The 18,006-nt window shown below is 41.4% G+C and overlaps 1 protein-coding gene across 3 annotated transcripts in view; it reads right to left on the reverse strand.

Annotated features, from left to right (window-relative positions):
• Positions 1–18,006, reverse strand: part of LOC106092398 (syntaxin-12) — a 55,684-nt gene that overhangs the window by 11,093 nt on the left and 26,585 nt on the right. Inside the window, exon 1 of one of the 3 annotated variants that reach the window (XM_013259240.2) lies at positions 960–1,114. The exons of 1 other annotated variant lie outside the window; for it this stretch is intronic. The gene's annotated coding sequence lies outside the window, so the exon portion shown is untranslated. Of the gene's footprint in view, positions 1–482; positions 662–959; positions 1,115–18,006 lie in introns of those variants that run through there. One more of the 3 variants, XM_013259241.2, reaches the window with a different exon arrangement.

Raw genomic sequence — 18,006 nt, forward strand, 5'->3', positions numbered from 1 at the left:
ATATGTGTGAAAGAGGACCCAACAGAACGCTAAAATAGATACTCACAATTTGTATTATTAAATAAAAATTTAATTCGGACAATTAAAAATATGTTCAACTTTCTTTACCAATTACTTGCTATGATAAAAAAAAATCGGATTTCAATGTCAAAAATAATTAAAGCAATTAACAACTTGTTTGAAAAGTTCTGTATAAGTCAACACCAATTAAACATGGTAATCGGTCAAATTTAGGTCTATTTTTTGTGTGCTTTTCCTTTATTATTTTCATGTAACGTCTTATTTGAATATTGTGCTTAAGATTTTTTTTTAATTTTTTATTCTAATTGTATATTTCTAGTATTTCTTCACAAATTAAAAAAAAAAAGATAATATTTAGTACACTCATCACTAAACACATATTTTACATTTAACGCTGTTTTTGGTTTAAATGCAGTTTGCATATTCTTCTTTATAAATACATATATCAAACGCATTCTTACGTATACCGACACTAGAGGTGTTCACGTTTGGCGTGAGTAGTCGTGTCACGCTTCAATCACGTGATTCGTGTGTGAGATCCAAATCAATTCACGTGCGATTTTGTTTCCATACCAAAAAATGTTTTTTTTTTTATCCGCACTTATTGTTTCTATATTAAATTTTATTTTTTCGGGAATAAATAAAAAACTAACTATTAAAACCAATAAAACAAATAAAAATTATGCCGTCAATGATAGCAGAGTTCTACTTTTTCGCTTAATCTTCTACTACTCCCCATCGTTCGCAAAAAAAAATATTTTTCCTCCGCCCTCCTTTTTTTTGAAACCTAATTATTTAACTCTGTTGAATGCATGCCTATGAAGCTCTATTATTCAGTACATACGAGTATAGTAATTGCACTTTGTTTTATTTATACATGTGTACGAACAAACATGCATGTGTATTTTTGACTCAGATAATCAAATATGAATCATTACCCTCAATTTCCAAATTAGCTTTGTTTTCCGCGTGGAAAAAAGGCACATTAATATTTCTTTAAAATCATTCGATTCTTAGTAGAACCTTTGACTGTTCCAAATACAATAAACCACAAGACTGCGTGAATTAAAACAGTTGCTTTGTTGAGATTACAAATGGGACTGTGGAAGCAAAAAACAAAAGTAACTTAGAATAGTTGCTTGTTACGAGTATAGAATTTTATGCTTCAGTAGTAGTATGAACAACAACAAAATATAAATAATAAAATATGTACTTTTCTAAGATCGTTTTTTGTTGTTTAATGAGCCTATCCATCTGCATATACATGTTTACTAAAGTAAAGTTTACAAGTAATACAAATATAGGGGTTCCTAAGTAAAACTCTGGAAAATACACTTTAAATATTGTTGAATACAAAAAAAAAATGTTGAAATGTCATTTCCACGAAAAGCACCCCAGCAGCCGAGTAGATTGGAATGCTAGTGCAGGGGTCGCAAGTTCGATTAGCACCAAAAGCTTTGGTCTGCCGTCACAATGAACAAAAATGAACTAATGGTTAGATATGAGTTTCTACAGAGTAAATTCCTAATATATCGTGAGATCAGTCTATATGGCAGCTATGTCCAAATATGGACGATATTCAACCAAAAGGTGTAGAGGGGTACCAAAGCTCACTGTTTAAAATTTCATCGAAATCTTATGAAAATGCACCTTTTATAGGCTCAATACTCTATATCGGTAGATAGGTTATATGTCAAATATGGTCCGATCTGGACCACATTTGACAGGAATGGGTAGGGGTCTACCAGAACTCACTGTATCAAATTTCATCGAAATCTTTTATGGCCTTAATACCCCATATCGGGAGATCGGGCGGTCGGCCTACAGGGGTCTACCAGAACTCACTGTGCCAAATTTTATCGAAATCGGATAAAAAATTATCAATTTATTGCTTGAGATCGGTCTATATAGCGGCTATATATAACTAAATACCGATTTTTTGAGATCAGAAGCTCAGGTTTATATACAAAGAATACGAAATCATCAAATTATTTGGAAAATGGTTTTATACCTAAGATATCTGTAAAATTATAAATACCCAGTTTTTGAGTATATATGGGTAAATACCCAGGTAAATACCTCTTGGATATTTACCCATCTCTTCTAATGGTTGATTTTTAATTATATCCATTACCAGAGAATAGGGGGTATATTCATTTAGTCATTCCGTTTGTAACACATCGGAATATCTATTTCCGATCTTAATATATACTCCTGATTCTCGTAAAGTTCTAAAACGATTTAACGATGTCCGTGTGTCGGTCCGTCTGCCTGCTATAATCACGATACAGCCTTCAAACATAGAGATATTGAGCTGAAATTTTCAACAGATCCGCATTTCTTTAATACGCAGGTTAAGGTCTATAACGAACCAAATTGGTCCATATTCGGATATAACTGCCAGATAGACCGAGGTTCTGATTTAGGGTCTTGAGCCCATAATAGGCGCATTTATGATCCGATTTTGCTGAAACTTGGAACAGTGGGTTATACTCCTATAGACCCCAATATCGGTCCATGTTTAAATATAGCTGGCATATAGACCTATCTGTGGATTCAGTGTCTTAAGCCCATAAAAGCCGCATTTATTGCCCGATTTCGTTGAAATTTGGAACAGTGAGTTGCTGTACAACATCCGAACGGAATATGGTTCAGATCGGTGCATATTTGAATATACAGCCGCTTTGGAAGCATATTATAATTTTGCGTTGATTTAAATGCAATGATTTTAAATGTTCTCAATAAAGTCCTAAAATGTGTTTATTTCCGAATTAAGGGTGGTCAAAATAAAATCAGCGATAACTAAAAATTAACATAAAATTCGGATAACTTATCTTTTTTGTACGATTGTCTTCAAATGCATTAGTCTGTATAAATTATTATTTTATTGGACAACCTTTGCTGCGTAAAACTTTTCCACAAAGACGTTTCAGTGGATATACTATATTCTAATATCTTTCCTTCGAATTTTTCGGCAGGATTTTGCTGTGACCATCTCATTTTTGATATCGAACATCGAAATTTCTATTAGATTGAGATCCGACGGCTATGCAGGTCATTGCATTAGATGGTTATTTCCTTATTGCTAAAAGATAGGCGTAATTCGGGTCACTATCTTCTTGAAATTTACATGACAAGGATAAAGATGTTGGGCAATATGTAGACGGACTGTAGGCTCGAAATAGGGCTTGAATCCGATGAGTCCACTGGCTCTACAGGAGCGTGATTAGACCAAAACTTACTTACGCCTCAGTAGTTCGGTTGACTGCGATAGAAAAAAACTGCGGAGGAAAATTGCAACGTAAGGATAATACAACAGTTTCACAGAACATGTTGTCTTGGCATAGGCGGAGCGATGAGAACCACAACCACTGGATACCCGACCCATTGACATACAGATTATGTGTGGGGCAGCCACTGCGGCTATGAGACTTAAAGAGATGTGAGAATAGATAGTTCATACCATAGCGGTATAATCGAGGCGACGATAAGAAACCGTGATGTATTAGAAGAGGTTTCCGATCGGATATCTAAGATGACACTTGAGGTGCGAGACACTGCTGCCAGAGGCACAGTCGTGGATTTGCCATCTGGGAGATCATGCTATACAGCATCAAAGCTAGAGGACAGGGTGTGCCTGGAACTCAGGGACTGAAATCTGTTCAAGACTGCCTGACCATAATACGGTTCTGTAGGCGGAGATCCGGGTGATTACCGATTGCGTAGTTGTTGTTGTGACGCTAACGCGAGGATGTCGAGTGTGAACATCTTTACGGACGGTTAACTGGTCATAAGGATAATAAGAAGGAGATTTACGCCTTCTCTGAGGACAGCGCAGCAATAGACTTGGTTAACCTGAAGCCTTTGGGTTGACGCAATCCGAGTTAAGAGCGTGGTCGAACGCTCAGGTAACACTGTGGAACAGCGAAACTCTACCAACCGTTTCGGCGAAAATTCTATGGAGGTCAGTATAGCTTTCGGTATCAAAACGAGACCAGAGAATTTCAACCGGTGTTTTTTAGTAATGCGGTGTTACTCACAAATGTCGGTGGCTGTTAGTAAAATCTCAAAACACGATGCGGTGTCGATATCCATAATTTCACTAAGGATATGTCATTACCATGGTTGAATTAACAAGGTTGGCTTACTTGCCCAACAATACCGACATCAACGATACAACCCTGTGGCGACGGTGGCGCAAATTTCCATTAGGCTGTAAAATTTCTGGACACTTCCTAATTGACATTCTAGTTTTTATTTGCATTATCATTATTTAAATTAAAACAAATAAAATGTTTCACACAAAAAGGAACAAAAATTTTAAATTCAAACCAAACATTTGACGTTTTAGTGGAATTTGGATACAACTCTGGAGATGGACAATTCCATTAGCTGGGCGAGTGCGCCAACCTTTTTAATTCAACTATGGTTAATGCATTTCATATGGCAACGAAAATTGCGACAGAGGTGCATACTGCCCATAAGATTGCAATCACATTCGTAAAAATCATTGCTGACAACACTCGTGCCTATACATGAATTTGGCGATTTATTTATAGCAGTTCTGACGTTTTAGTAAAAAGCAGGACACGAGTTTTTTGAGATCAATTTTAAAGTTTTATAGAAATGCTGTAAATTTGAGTTTACGTAAAGTGGATTTTACTAGAATTCAAGAGTTTCATTAATAATACCTATATGTTATGCAAAATATTAACCGATTTACCGACATTTGATTTTTAAAGTACCATTAAAATGCGGTATTTGTATTTATTAAGTAAGTATTCAATTTAGTAAATAAAAAATTTTGTAAACAACGAAACCGTTGAAATTGACATTAAAATTTGCTATTTTTTGAATGAAAAATTAAAACAATTTAGTTTCGCCATACAATTATTAATTCCAAATTACAATTTTTTTATTTATGTTCTGTTGTTTATAATTGAGAAAATATCATACAATAAAAAGTTCTAAAGTGCATTGAAAATTATGATGCCGTTAACGAGGTTGAGCTTCTATTCGGCGTATCTAAAAACTTAAGATAAATATATGTTTCCATATATTGTATACATATATCACTATTAAAAATAATTTTCACTGTACTTTAGGAGGGTTGTCGAGCTTGGTTAAAGTGGTAATTGTATCATAGATGCGTTTTCGCTATTAATACGATTCAAATACAACATACCAACGCACGGCCCTTGAAGCCATCACACCTAATATGGTTGAAAAGTCTTCTATCCAAAGACGAAACGCGTCCCATAGTGGTTGGTGTGTGTTGCTATCTTTCGCTTTCCTTTTCCATTTGCATCTCCGATCATTGAGCTCGTCTCAAAAGAGAAACAAACAAAAATTGTAAAATTTAATGATCTCGTCCTAACAGGCAAAAAAACTTGAAAAATGAAAAATTCGGCAGAGCCCGGCCGGGATCCGAACCTGGGCACATGGAGTAACAGCGAGAGCCATTGCCGTTGTCTTAGCGTTCGAAGCCATCAATACAACTTCCAACAGATGAACAAAATCATGTGTAGTACGGAAGAAGTGTAATTTGCCACAGACAGAATGTCTATCATTACACAAAAATAAATGCATTGGGAAAAGTACATAAATCTAGAGGCTCAAGAAATCAAGATCCCAGATCGGTTTATATGGCAGCTATATCAGGTTATGTTGGATGAGAATTGCGCGCTCTATTGGCTCAAGAAGTCAAGACCCAAGATCGGTTTATATGACAGCTATACCAGATTATGAACCGATTTGAACCATACTTAGAGCAGTTTTTGGAAGTGATATCAAAACACCACGTGCAAAATTTCAGTCAAATCGAACCAGAATTGCGCCCTCTAGAGGCTCAAGAAGTCAAGACCCAAGATCGGTTTATACCGCAGCTATATCAACACATGGCCCCGCAGCTATATCAACACATGGCCCATTTACAATCCCAACCGACCTACACTTATAAAAAGTATTTGTTCAAAATTTCAAGCGGCTTGCTTTTCTCCTTCAAAAGTTAGCGTGCTTTCGACAGACAGATGGACGGACGGACGGGCATGGCTAGATCGACTTAAAATGACGTGACGATCAAGAATATATATACGTTATGGGGTCTTAGATGCATAATTCGAGGTGTTACAAACAGAATGACGAAATTAGGATACCCCTATTCTATGGTGGGGGGTATAAAAACGGGTAAATACCATATTTGCGACGTGCAAACTGTTGAAGAGAAAAACAAGTAGAGCGGCCGAGCCGAATTTATGTACCCTCCGGTATCTCTTTTTAGCTATTGGAGATATATTAAGCTATAGTCCGATTTGAACCATAAGTGAATTGAATGTTGAAGACCATAGTAGAAGTCAATGGGTAATATTTCAGTAAATTCGGATAAGAATTGCGCCTTGGAAGGGCTCATGAAGCATTATCGGGAGATGGGTTTATATGGGAGCTGTATCAGACTATAGATCGATTAAGACCATATTGCACATGTATGTTGAAGGTCATGGGAGAGGCCGTTGTACAAAATTTCAACAAAATCAGATAAAAATTGCGACCTTTGGAGGCTGAAGGAGCCAAGTTTTGAGATCGAAGACGTTGCTGATATATTTTCAGGGCTTAGTGTTTGGGGGACCACCCCACTCCCCAAAACACCCCGTAATCGGGCTTATTTACCTACCATGTCAATGTGGGGATTAAATGAAAGGAATTGGGGGTAGAGCAAGTATTGATACCCACCTACGGGACCAATTTTCTGGGGGTCTACCCCTTTCCCAAAATACCCCACAAACCGCAATTTTTTACTGACCATCGCAATATGGGGCTCAAATAAAGGTATTTGGGAGTAGAATACGTATTTGATATCCAACACCCCCCAAAGGGTGAACATTTCTCGACCATGCCAATATGTGGATCAAATGAAAGTTATTTGAGATTAGAAAACGATTTTGATAACCAATTTTGGGGCCATGTGTTTGGGGGGACGCCTCATCCTGTAAATTCCCCTCAAAGCCAATGGCAATATGGAATTTAAATAAATGGTATTTGAGAGAAGAGTACGATGCTGATATTTTTTCAGGGCCAAGTGTCTGGGGGACCACCTCACCCCGAAAACGCCCCTAAATCAGACATCATGAGAATATCGGGCTGAAATAAAGTATTTTAAGCATGGAGTACACCTTACATCCAAACTTAAATTCATAGACCAATAAAGATCATATAGATTCAGATAAAGGCACTTATATTGTTAAACTTTGTCAAGCGATATACTATTTTCGTAGCATGGTAATTCAGTAAAAGCTCTTTAATTGTCGAAAATAAATATCCCAAGGAAAATTTTGTTCCATATAAAGTAAAAGAAGGAGCAGCGGAGCGGGCCCGGTCCAGCTAGTTTTCTTATAAAACATCAAAAAAACTCCAAATATTCATCAGAAACATCAGAGCGCTCGGCGAAAATTGCTCATTAGGTGTTTTACTCCAGTGGTGGCCCAAATGAAAATGATTTTGTATGCATAAGTTGCTCTCCACAATTTTAAATATTTTTATCTTTAAATTAAAATTCATTTATCCAACAAAAAGACTGATATTTTTTTTAAAGAAAACATAAAATTAAACAAAATTATTAATCTTTCTTATTTAGCACTTAATCCAAAAATTGATTATACCGCGATGGTATGAGCTGAGGATGGGAGCAGTTCATACCATCGCGGTATAATAGGACGACGATAGGAAACCTGGAAGGAAGGGAAGAGGTTTCCGATTGGATACCTTAGATGAACCTTAAGGTCGAGTGAGAGGTACTGCTGCCAGCGGCACAGTCTTGGATTGATGGAACCCTAGTATTGCCATCTGGAAGTTCATGTTTCACGGATGGATCCAAGCTAGAGCACAGAGTGGGCCTGGGGGTCTACATTGAGAACCCTGGGACTGAGATCTGTATTAGACTGACTGACCATAATGCGGTCCTACAAGCGGAGATCCGGGCGATAACGGAATGCCTGAGGTGGTGTGGTGCTAACGCGCGGACGTCGAAAGGAAGTACGAAGGAGGTCAGTATAGCTATTGGTATCATAACGGGACACATAGGACTACGAGCGGCAAATGATAGCATGTGTTGGGCATGCGGGGAAGATAGTGAGACGTTGAAGCATTTCCTTTGTCATTGTCTGCCTTTCGTATATAACAGATACCGGCAATAAGGGGGGACACTATACCAAACATGCATCAGCTTAGGGGAGTGGCATGGAAAACATTTAAGGATTTTTTAAGTAGCACGGAATTCCTGACCTAGATTTTCTTTTTCGAGGTTACTTTATTTTGTATTTAGAGCGCACAACAAGCTTAGGTGAATGTCCATAGTGGCATGGGGCGAATTAATATCTGCACCCTCTTTTCAACCTAGCCTAACCTAGGTGTCCCATAATACCAGACATGAACCAACTTAGGGACGTGGTATGGAAAACAATTAGGGATTTTGTCAGTAGCACGGAATTCCTAACAACGAGTGTATGTCCATAGGGCGGAATTTAATCAGCACCCTCTTTTCAACCTAACCTACATGATAAAGTCATTTCAATCTCATTTCAATGAATTGGGATACATCCATGGATGCAATATATAGGACCTACACCTGAATAAGAAACACACCCCACCTAAAGCTCGACGGAACTTAATAATGGCATCCTCCTTTGGAGGAAATTAATACGATATACTAGGAGTGTACCCCTCTCCTAAGAGGAAAAAAACAATAATAGAGTAAGTCTAAACAACGAGTATGACTTTCCAAGTATCAATTAAAAAAAAACCTGCAGTAGTAAGTAGTAAAGTACAATCGATGAAAACCCCATTCGGAACTATAATATCTTCCTTATTTGAAGGAATATCCATTGAACCACCGCATGAAAGAAATTTTCTACGCGATGGAAATCTGTTGATACTCATCAAAAATGAAAATCAAGCGAATAGATTCATCGAATATCGATATCAAATTTCTTCACCCACATTAAACACAGTAAAAGGCGTAATCTCTAGAGATTTAACCAACCTTTCGGAAAAGAAAATAATTGACGGCCTCAAACATGAAAATGTATTCGGATGTCGCAGATTTATAGACGGAAAAGTCCTTTATACTTCAAATCCCAAAAGAAATAAAAGCTGGCAAGGTACTATTATGCAAAGTCGACCCCTACATTCCTACTCACATGCAATGCAAAAACTGCTACAAATTTGGCTATACCAAAAAATATTGTAGAAGTGAGAATGATATGTGTGAGATTTGTTCATCTACATTACATGAGCCTACCCCTTGTACTAGAGTACTCAGCACAAATTGCAACTATTAACATAAATCTAACAACAGAAACTGCGCCTTTTTGTAAGACAAAGGCAAGACATTCTAAAAATAAAAACAGTAGAAAAAGTACCTTACTTTGAAGCAAATCAGAAGGCACAACCAATACAAAGCTTCGAAATACCAACGGAGGAACTAGGAACTTTATTGGAAGAAAAACAAGAGAATCCTAAACAAAGATCTCAAGCAATCAAAAGACTATCTCTCAACATCTACAAGCTCTCTTTTGAAAAACAAATACTCTTTAGCTCAATCCACCTCCATAATTTCAAACTCTCTTTCTCTCAACTCATCAACAAATAGCACATCCAAAGTATATAATGTTACAAATTTCAATTATCCTAATAATTTAGAATCCGATAAAAGATACACGCCTGCCAAAATATCTAGTAGAAGAAATGCAATCAACACACCTAAGGATAAAATGGAAGAATGATGACATTTGCCCCTGTTTATTTTTCTTCTCTCTATGTTATTTAAAATATTACAATGGAATATAAATGGTTTCTTTAACAATCCACACGAACTCCAATTATTAATACAGGACCATTCGTCAGATTTAAGGGCCTTACCGGAAACTCACAATCCCCACAAGACTTTTCTCTTAATGGATATCAATCGTGTCTCTCAGTTGCTGATGGCTTCAGCCGGGGTGGAACAGCATTATTCGTAAAAAATAATTTGATATACGAAATTTTACTGTCAGCTTAACGACTAATCTTATTTTTCCTGCGGAAGAACACCTTATCAAACGAGTTTTTGTCATTCAATCACTTTCTACACTGGGCATCCCATCAACTATATATCTGGCAACGAAAATTTCAAACGATCTTGGCATTGAGCCTAAGCCACTAAGACCTTACTTCCTTCAGATCCTCCATGGAACTTAAAACAATCTGTTTTTATTTACGACCTAAGGGCCGTACAAAAAAACTCTACATCTAATGAAATCTACATATCCCGATTCCATGAAATATCTATAACCTTAAGCAATAAGTACTGGAATATATTGTATACCGATGGTTCCAAAACGTCAACAGCTACATCTTTTGGGGTAATAAACCAGCAACTTCGTACAGAGTTCATAGCAACCCTCGACGAGAACGCATCAATATTTACCGCTGAAGCAGTAGCCATTTTTTGGACCATAAACATATATAGAAATATGCGTGGTAAATTTCTAATATGTTCTGACTCTAAATCAACAATAATTATCATCCAAAATATAAAAAACAATAGAATAATCATTTCAAAAATTAGAGACATCCTTATCAAATATCATACTAAATTTAATGTAATGTGGATTCCTGGACATACTGGGATACAAGGAAATACATTAGCCGACGCGGCAGTAAAATACGCCACTAATGTCCCAGTTCTTCGTTTTATCGCGCCGAATAGCAACGACCTTTAAAGGATAGCAAGTATCGGATTAAATCAGCTCGAAAACAACGAATGGACCAATTATCAATACTACTATAAACTTATTAATCCAAACAATATAAGGCCTACCTATCCACATTCACTCCAAAGAATGCATCTGCAAAAATACATTGAGTTGAGGTTAGGACACACAAACCTAACACATAAGCATCTCTTCAACCATACAAATACACCTAAATGCCCGCTTTGCAATTACGATATTTTGAGCATCCAACATATAGTTCTTGACTGTCATATTTTAATTTCAGTCAAAAATTTAGATTTAGTAAAACAATGCTTCGCTGAGCTTCCACGCACAATTACCTCCAACAACGTTACGCTGTAATTAAATTACTGAAACATTGTAATATATACTATTTATTCTAAATTTTATAATCTAAATTACAAGTTTTGGTCAAAAACCTTTGTTGTTAGACCTTTTATTTGTTACTTTTTTAATACCATAATTTATTATGATATTAAATTTTGTAAATAAATAAGGTCATTTCAATCTCCGCATATGGGAGCATAATATTTTGGAGTATTTCAAGTATTGAAATGCAATATACAGAACCAACCCCTTAGTAAGAAACACATCCCACCTACCATAACATTTTCGATCCCATGGTAGCCGATTGTACGCACAGAATTAACCCGATGGAATCTTTCATCGGCAAGGGTTGCCGCTTCAGTGTACGTGTTCGTCCTTTTTTCGTCATGGGAGAGACACATCCCGGAGTGCCTTCTTCGCACGGTTCCGGTTCGTGCCGGTATTGAAAATAACCCAGGATCCTGGTTCTGTTCGGTTTGCCAGAACCGCCCCCATCATCGGTCGGTGTCGGTGAGGTGTAACCGGTGCATGGAGTTGGTATATTTCCGATCTTGCTCTGGCCTCACACAACTACGGGACTATAGTCATACTGAATATGTTGCAAGGTGCTGTGCGAACATAGACAGCAGTGGGTCACAAGCATCGTCGTTGTTGTTGTTGTTGCAGTGTGTTATATACTGAGGCGGCAGCCCTTGCCGATGAAGGAATCCATCGGGTCAATCCGGTACGTACAACCGGCTGCCATGGGATTGAGCGTCGTCGCCTTCTGCGTCTTTGTTGTTGTTGTTGTAGCAGTTTATTGTGTACTATCTTTCGTCTGCTTGATTCTGTTGAGTGTCAAGACCCAGGAACTCCGCGACTAAGATGGGGTGCGTCCACAGGCATGTGGGTCTGAGTCGAGTGGGTCTGGCCGGGCAGTTAAACAGGTGACGTGTATCGTGCGGTCCCTGGTTACAATCGGGACATACATCTTGCACGTCGGCATCAATCCTAGCTCTGTGGGAATTGAGGCGGCTGCATCTGCCGGAACGTAATTGAGCCAGAACCACTCTGGTTTGCCGGGGGAGGTCGATTTCTTCGGGTGCAATGGGTGGCGGTCGTTCTCCAAGGGCTACATTCACCCGGTAGCCAATTAACGCGTCTGCTACCGTGTCTGCATGAATGTTGTTCAGACCCGCTTGATATGCCGCTTGATCTAGAGGTTCTCTCTTGTAGCGCTGGACCTCACGCTCTAGATCGTGTAGATCAACCTTAAGGCTTCTGGGCGGTGGGTATCTATCCACAAGATGATGATTTGGATGATTTCTGCGATAACAGCCCAAAAGGTATTGCTTAGACAGCATGTAGTTATGTCTTCGCACTGGTAGGATCTTTGTCTCCTGATGGAGGTGGTCCACATGAGAACTAAGGAGACAGCCCGTAGCAGTTCGGAGGGCGGCATTCTGACAGATCTGAATATTATTCCACTGCGTGTCACAAAGTTGACGTGACCACACTGGCGCTGCATAACTTACCACAGACCGGCCAATTGCTTTGTACGTGGTCAACAAGGTTTCTTTGTCTGCACCCCAAGTGCTGCCAGCGAGTGACTTGAGGACCTTGTTTCTACTTTTGACTTTATTGCAGATTGCTGTGGCATGTGGGGAGAAAGTGTAGGAGCTGTCAAATGTGACGCCAAGTATTTTGGGACACTTGATGGTCGGAATCATTTCTCCATCGACCATCACAGTCAGCTCAGCATTCACCTCACGCGTATTTGTAGTGAACAGTGTGGCTGAAGATTTGGTGGCGGATATCTTCAGATTTCTTGCAGCGAAATATGAGGCAAGCTCGTTGAGGTAGACGTTCAACCTATCGCAGATGTCATCAATGGGTGGGGGGCCTGATGCCATGATCGTACAGTCGTCCGCATATGATACGATCTCTATGCCGTCTGGAGGAGGTGGGATGGAGGAAAGGTAGAGGTTAAACAGAGCCGGAGATATCACCCTACCTTGGGGAACTCCCTGTTTCACTCTACGGTGTTTTGACTTCTTATCCCTAAATTCCACAAATGACTGGCGGCCACACAGATAATTCGCGACCCAACGTTTCAGGCCTGGCTGGAGGGACGTGTTGGCGATGTCCTCAAATAATTTGGCATGGCTGACCGTGTCGAATGCCTTCGATAGGTCCAGTGCCACGAGGACCGTCCTATCACATGGCCTGGGTTGATTGAAGCCACGGCAAATGTGTGTGGTGATGGCATGCAAAGCTGTTGTTGTGCTGTGCAGTCTCCGAAATCCGTGTTGATGCTCGGTGAATGGAAATTCTCCTACGAGGCTCGGGAGGAGTAATGCCTCAAGCGTCTTAGCCACTGGTGAGAGAAGGGAGATTGGTCTGTACGACTCCCCCAAACTCGGGTCTTTACCAGACTTCAGTAGCGGGATCACTCTGCCCATTTTCCAGACATCGGGAACTATAAGAGTGTTCAATGACAGGTTAAGGACAGTGGTAAGGTACTCAACTCCAGGTAAATCCAGATTCTTCAGCATCAATGTAGAGATTCCGTCGGGGCCCAACGCCTTGGAAGGTTTGACGCCACGGATGACATTCGTAACTTCGCCCACGGTAAATTGTGATGGCTGTTCATCGGCTCGGAGACCACGAATACGGCGAATGGCTCTCCTCCTTGCCCTGTCTCTCACGGGATGCACAATAAATTGACGGTTGAACAGCCTGGCGCATCTCTTCGGATCAGTCACGGTTAACTCGCCAAAAGTGACTGAGGTCCTGTCGTCCCGTCTACCGGGGTTCGAGAGAGACTTAACAGTGGCCCACAATTTGCCTGCACAGGTGCCTAAGTTACATTGCTCCAAGTGTTCTAGCCACAAATTCCGCTTATGTTCGTTGACTACCCTGTTTATTTCCAGATTCAGCTCGCTGATTCTGGGGTTAGCGGGGTCCATAGCACGAATCCCATCACGCTCGTCTGCGAGTACCACTGCTTGCGCCGGGAAATTGGGTCGCACTTGCGGTATTCGACCGGCTGGTATAAAGCGAGCGGCTGCTGCGTTGATGATGTCTCGGAATTTCCTCTCGGCCACAAGCACATCAGAGGGGGGTGGCAGTTCATTGAAACGGCGATTGGTATACTCTCTGAAGCCAGTCCAATTGGCCTTCTTGTAATTGATGAACGTCCGGCGCTCAGAGGTTATGAAGTCGGGTGGTCGGTCGATGGTGAGGATTATGGGGAGGTGGTCTGACCCCAAAGAGATGACGGCTTGCCAGGATACGTCACTCAGGAGATCAGGGGATGCGATTGAGATGTCTGGCGAGCTGCTGCACCTCCTCGTAATCCTAGTGGGGGCATCCTCATTCACCGTGCAAAACGTGGAGCTATCTATCTGCTCTGCCAAAGCTATGCCACGCTGGTCGTTACCTAGGGGAGAATGCCATGACGAGTGATGTGCATTAAAATCCCCCAGAACCAGATGACTATGGCCAGATAACAACCCACTTATGTCGGGGCTGTAGGCCTGGCCATTAATCGGGACACAGCTACCAACCGGCGGTATATACACGTTGTATATCTCTATCTCGGCAGTACCAGACCTGACTGCTACCCCCATACATTCCATGTATGGGTCACTAGCGTCAAGCGCAGGCGAGATAGGTCTATACTGCACGGAATGGTGTATAACGAAGGCCAATCCCCCACCTCCATTCCGTGAGCGATCCTTACGTAGCACATTGTAGCCGTGACAACTGTGCAAGCTGCAGGTGTTAGTCAGCTTTGTCTCCTGGATCGCTGCGACCGATATGCTCTTCCGACTCATAAAATCTACAATCTCATCAATCTTGCCTCGCAGTCCATTGCAGTTTAACTGCAAGAACGATACATTTCCCGACACTGGCCTGGCAATAGTAGGGCTAGGGTGCTGTCGTTGCATAAATTGCCGTACGGGAGAGGTCGGGGGGGTCACATAGTCCGACGACGAGGACGCCGAAGGCGACGACGGCGACGCTTGTGACCCACTGCTGGCTATGTTCGCACAGCACCTAGCGACATAGCCAGTATGACTATACTCCCGTAACGAAGTTAGGCCAGCGCAAGAACGGAAATGTACCCACTCCAAGCACCGGTTACACCTCACCGACACTGACCGATGATGAAGGCGGTTCTGGCAAACGGAACAGAACCAGGGTCCGGGGTTCCTTTCAATCCCGGCACGGACCAGAAGCATACGGAGAAGGCACTCCGGGATGTGCCTCTCCCATGACAAAAAAAGACGAACACGTACACTGAGGCGGCAGCCCTTGCCGATGAAGATTCCATCGGGTCAATCCGGTGCGTACAACCGGCTGCCATGGGATTGCAGCCATGCCACGCTGCGTCTTTGTCGTCGGACTATGTGACCTCCGACCTCTCCCGTGCGGCAATATACGCAACAGCAGCATCTCAGCCTCAATATTGCCAGGCCAATGTCGGGAAGAGTATCATTTTTGCAATTGAATTGCAACGGTCTCACATTGGTCGCAGAGATCCAGGAGTCAAAGCTGACGAACACCTGCAGCTTGCAAAGTTGTCACGGATACAATGTGCTAGGTAAGGATCGCTCAAGGAATGGAGGTGGAGGATTGGCCTTCGTGATACACCATTCCGTGCAATATAGACCCATCTCGCCTGCGCCTGGCGCTAGTGACCCCTACATAGTGTGTATGGGGATAGCAGTCAGGTCTGGTACTGCCGAGATAGAGCTAAACAACGTGTACATACCGCTTGTTGGTAGCTGTGTCCCAATTAATGGCCAAGCTTACAAACCCGACATAAGTGGATTAATATCTGGACTTAATCGTCTGGTTCTTGGGGACTTTAATGCGCATCACATTTCATGGCATTGTCCCCTAGGTAACGACCAGCGTGGCATGGCTTCGGCAGAGCAGGTTGAAGGCTCCACGCTTTGCACGGTGAATGAGGATGCTTCCACTAGGATAACGAGGAGGAGTAGAAGCTCGCCAGACATTTCCATTGCATCCCCTGATCTCCTGAGTAACGTACCCTGGCAAGCCGTCATCTCTTTGGGGTCAGACCACCTCCCCATAATTCTCACCATCGACCGATCACCCGACTTCATAACCTCTGAGCGCCGGACGTTAATCAATCAGAAGAAGGCCGTTTGGGTTGGCTTAACGCAGACGAGCGTGATGCGATTCGTTGTACGGACCCCACTTACCACAAAATCAGCGAGCTGAATCTGGAAATAGTAGTCAACGAACATAGGCGGAAATTGTAGCTGGAACACTTGAAGCAATGTAACTTTGACACCGGTTCAGGCAAGATATGGTCTACCCCCGGTAGACGGGATGACAGGACCTGTCATTTCTGGCGACGTAACCGTGACTGATCCGAAGTGATGCGCCAGGTTGTTCAACCATCAATTACGAATATCATCCGTAGCGCCAACACGTCCCTCCAGCCAGGCCTGAAACGCTAAGTCGCGAATTATCTGTGTGGTCGCCAGTCATTTGTGGAATTTAGAGGTAAGAAGTCGAAGCAAATCTTCAGTCTCATTGTTCACTACAAATACGCGTGGAGTAAATGCCCAGCTGACTGTGATGGTCGATGGAGACATGATTCCGACCATCAAGTTTCCCAAAATACTTGGCGTCACATTTGACAGCTCTTAAACATTCTCCCCACATGCTACAGTAATTTACGATAAAGTCAAAAGTAGAAACAAGGTCCTCAAGTCACTTGCCGGCAGCACTTTGGGTGCTGACAAAGAAACCTTGTTAATCACGTATAAAGCAATTGGCCGGTTTGTGGTAAGTTATGCAACACCAGTGTGGTCTCGTGAAAACTGTGACACGCAGTGGAATTATATTCAGATCTGTCATAATGCCGCCCTCCGAACAGCGATGAGCTGTCTCCTCAATTCTCATGTGGACTACTCTATCAAGAGACAAAGATCCTACCAGTGCGACGACATAACTAAATGCTATCTAAGCAATTCCTTTTGGGTTGTTATCGCAGAGACAATCTAAATCATCATCTTGTGGATAGATATCCAGCAGACACGGTAGCAGATGCGGTACATAGCTACCGGGTGAATGTCTCCTTGGAGAACGACCGCCTCCCATTGCACCTGAATAAATTGACCTCCCCCGGCAAACCAGAGTAGTTCTGGCTCAATTACCTTCCGGCAGAAGCAGCCGCCTCAACTCCTACAGAGCGAGGATTGATGCCGACGAGCAAGATGTATGTCCCGATTGTGACCAGGGACCACACCATACACGTCACCTGTTTAACTGCCCAGCCAGACCCACTCGACTCAGACCCAGATACCTCTGGACGCACCCCATCTTAGTTCCAGAGTTCCTGGATCTTGATACTCAACAGAATCAAGCAGACGAAACCATTACATTTTATCTACCATATTTTATGATTTTAGTTGTATCTCGAAGACTATATTATTAATTCCGACGAACGTCTCATATATTTTCAGGACTCACACTACCCTAAAAACAAGTTTTGATTCATGCAATCACACTATGTTTCTCCATTTTCCAATATTAATGTGAGGTTTTGAAAACTGTTGTGTTCCTGTGATATGTATATTTCTCAAAAGTGTTACTTTTCCTGGACTCCTGCTATATAAGTTATTATCACTTAATGCTCTGCGAACAATTTTCACGTTAACGGATGGACAGACAATGGCTATAATACAGTCATAGTCAGTAAGGAATAGAGGGTGCTTGCATTTTTCTTCAACCGCTTAGTTGTATTGATCTTAAACTTGAATTGAACTTAGTGAGATTTAAGAAGTTTGCCCCCGTTCCTTAATGGAATGTTCATGGGCAATTTTGCAACTACCACAGAAAATATTTTTCGGATGTTCTCCCTAGGATT

This window comes from Stomoxys calcitrans, chromosome 1, assembly GCF_963082655.1.
Source record: "Stomoxys calcitrans chromosome 1, idStoCalc2.1, whole genome shotgun sequence".
Classification (NCBI taxonomy): domain Eukaryota; kingdom Metazoa; phylum Arthropoda; class Insecta; order Diptera; family Muscidae; genus Stomoxys; species Stomoxys calcitrans.